The sequence below is a fragment of the Mustela nivalis genome, assembly GCF_964662115.1.
Source record: "Mustela nivalis genome assembly, chromosome: 2".
Classification (NCBI taxonomy): Eukaryota; Metazoa; Chordata; class Mammalia; order Carnivora; family Mustelidae; genus Mustela; species Mustela nivalis.
This window is the reverse complement of record NC_139021.1, coordinates 119642792-119646151: the sequence shown is the minus strand read 5'-3', so window position 1 is coordinate 119646151 and position 3360 is coordinate 119642792. Positions and strand designations below refer to the sequence as shown.

At 42.4% G+C, this 3360-nt stretch overlaps 1 pseudogene across 1 annotated transcript; it reads right to left on the bottom strand.

Moving 5' to 3' along the window:
* Positions 1-2309: 2309 nt before the first annotated feature.
* LOC309859078 (translationally-controlled tumor protein pseudogene) lies at positions 2310-3135 on the bottom strand (annotated as a pseudogene). The gene has a single exon. The product of its transcript is annotated as a translationally-controlled tumor protein pseudogene (transcript).
* Positions 3136-3360: the final 225 nt, after the last annotated feature.

Here is a 3360-nt window from a genome sequence, read left to right as displayed (position 1 = left end):
TTGTTTCACAGATGTCTGTGTTAGTCACTGTATAGTAATGATTCTAATTATCATGTATACTCTGAGTATAAATCTCATTACTTGGTCATCATAGTAAATCTAGGTACCTTTATGTTGATAAAGGTGTGCCAATTCAGACCCGTGCAGTTATGTTTGCAGTGTTCTTAAATATTAATAGTCCTATAGGTCTCATTCTAAAATAGAATTGGAAGTGAACTGGAGCAGAAAAGTCAGTATCTGCTACCTTTCCTCTGATTCCTGTTCAAGTCTATTAATGGATGATGGCACTGAATAGATGTTATGCTTGCACAACATTGTGTCCTTGTTGCCCCCCATTGGCTGTGCTAGGATGGGCATGTTAAACCAAAGCATCTTCGAGTTTGGAGAGTGTTCGTGGAGCTCAGTATCTGAGTAGACAGATGGGTCGCTAGCCAGTTACACTGATGCTCCCCGTCTTGGCCTACAGGAGCATGTGCTGCCCCATCTTGAAGCTGGGCTGGACCTATGACTCGCCTGAATGACTCTGCTTTGGGGAAAGCAACACTGTCTAGAGTAGTGTTGGGGGCCTGGAAGTCCCCACTTTTGCAGTTGGCTACCCTGCTGGGGACTCCGTGTTGACAGATAACTGGGGAAGGGAGGCCCTGGTGCCATTTCAGGGCCCCCACAGAGCTCAGCCCCTACTCAACCCCCATGTGTCTTAGTTTCAGTGACTTTACCTGACACCTACACAAGGACGGTGAGTGTGTGCACGTGTGTGTGCGCCATGGGACAGGACACTTTGCAGAGGCCATGATGACTCCAGTATGCTCTCTGGTTGCTTGTTGACCACTGAGTATTTTTATCCGAACCAATACAGGCCACTTTCACCCTTTCATTTCAGAATGAGTGGTTTTGCTGAGAATATTGAGGGCTCCTGCTAGAATAACTTTTTTTTTTTCATTTTCTTCTATTTTATTTCTTGTCAGTGTTCCAAAATTCATTGTTTATGCACCACACCCAGTGCTCCATGCAATACGTGCCCTACTTAATACCCACCACCAGGCTCACCCAGCCTCCTGCTCCCTCCCCTCCAAAACCTTCAGTTTGTTTCTCAGAGCCCACAGTCTCTCATGGTTTGTCTCCCCCTCTGATTTCACCCAATTCACTTCTCCTTTCTATCACCCAATGTCCTCCATGTTATTCCTTATGCTCCACAAATAGGTGAAACCATATGATAATTGACTCTCTCTGCTTGACTTATTTCACTCAGCATAGTCTCCTCCAGTCCCATCAATATTGATACAAAAGTTGGGTATTCATCCTTTCTGATGGAGGTATATCTTCTTTATCTATTCATCCATATCTTCTTTATGGACCATATCTTTTTTTTTATTGCAAATTTTTTTTTTTTATTGCAAATTTTTTTAGATTTATTTTTTATTTTCAGCATAACAGTATTCATTATTTTTGCACCACACCCAGTGCTCCATACAATCCGTGCCCTCTATAATACCCACCACCTGGTACCCCGACCTCCCACCCCCCGCCCCTTCAAAATCCTCAGATTGTTTTTCAGAGTCCATAGTCTCTCATGGATCATATCTTCTTTATCCATTCATCTGTTGAAGGGCATCTTGGTTCTTCCCACAGTTTGGCGACTGTGGCCATTGCCGCTATGAATATTAAGGTACAGATGGCCCTTCTTTTCACTACATCTATATCTTTGGGGTAAATACCCAGTAGTGCAATTGCAGGGTCATAAGATATCTCTATTTTTAATTTCTTTTTTTAATTATTAAAATTTTTTATTTTTTATAAACATATAATATATTTTTATCCCCAGGGGTACAGGTCTGTGAATCGCCAGGTTTACCCACTTCACAGCATCTATTTTTAATTTCTTAAGGAATCTTCACACTGTTTTCCAAAGTGGCTGCACAAACGTGCATTCCCACCAACAGTATAAGATGGTTCCCCTTTCTCCACATCCATTCCAACACTTGTTGTTTACTATCTTGTTAATTTTGGCCATTCTAACTGGTGTAACGTGATATTCCAATGTGGTTTTGACTTGAATCTCCCTGATGGCTAATGATAATGAACATTTTTTCATGTATCTGTTAGCCATTTGTATGTATTCTTTGGAGAAGTATCTGTTCATGTCTTCTGCCTATTTTTTGATGTGATTATCTGTTTTGTGTGTGTTGTTTGAGGAGTTCTTTATAGATCTTGGATATCAGCCCTTTGTCTGTACTGTCATTTGCGAATATCTTCTCCCATTCCGTGGGTTGCCTCTTTGTTTTGTTGACTGTTTCCTTTGCTGTGCAGAAGCTTTTTTTTTTTTTTTTGAGTTTAAATGCAATTTTATTTTTAGACAACCTACATGACATGTTTTTCTCTTAAAAACAATACCTCTGCTCCAAATAAATCAGGGTCAAAATAAATGAAGAGCTCAAGATGACATCAGTCCCATTTGTCGAAGTCCTGGTGTTGTGTGGATGAAGAGCAGCAGCCTGTTACAACAACAGGTGATACATCCAAAGTAATGGCCAGATGCATTAACATTTCTCCATCTCTAAACCATCCTCAAAGAAAATCATATATGGGGTCACACCATCCTCACGGTAGTCCAGCAAAGCAACCATGCCATCTGGATTCATGTTTTCACCAATAAAGAACTGGTAGTTTTTGAAATTAGCAAGGATGTGCTTGATTTGTTCTGAAGCCCCTGTCATAAAAGGCTATACTCTTTCTGGCCTCTGTTCTTCAAGTTTGCCTTTGGTGGATTTCATATAATCTTTGATGTACTTCTTGTAGGCTTCTTTTGTGAAGCTGGTTTCCTACAAGTGATGGTTCATGACAATATCAACACCAGTGATGACTGTGCTTTCAGTACCTTCGCCCTCCGGGCCTTCAGCAGAGGCATTTCCACCAATGAGCGAGTCATCAATGTTACCCTCTGTCCTACTGACCATCTTTCCCTTCACCTCCAGACACAGCCCGTCCACTATCTCCCGGATCTTGTAGATGTCAGAGAACATCTCATCATGGCTGATGAGGTCCCGGTAGATGATCATGACGACGGCTGAAGAGAGATGACGGCTGCACTACCTTAGCAAGAGCCGGGAGCTCTGAGCGAGAGCGCGGTGCAGCCAGAGCAGCACTGGGGGAGGGGGAGCGGGCGAAAAAGGCCGACTCAGAAGCTTTTGATCTTGATGAAGTCCCAGAAGTTCATTTTCGCTTTTGTTTCCTTTGCCTTTGGAGACGTGTCTTGAAACAAGCTGCTGTGGCTAATGTCCAAGAGGTTACTGTCTACATTCTCTTCTAGGATTCTGATGGATTCCTGCCTCACATTGAGCAGGAATCTGTCAAAATCCTAGA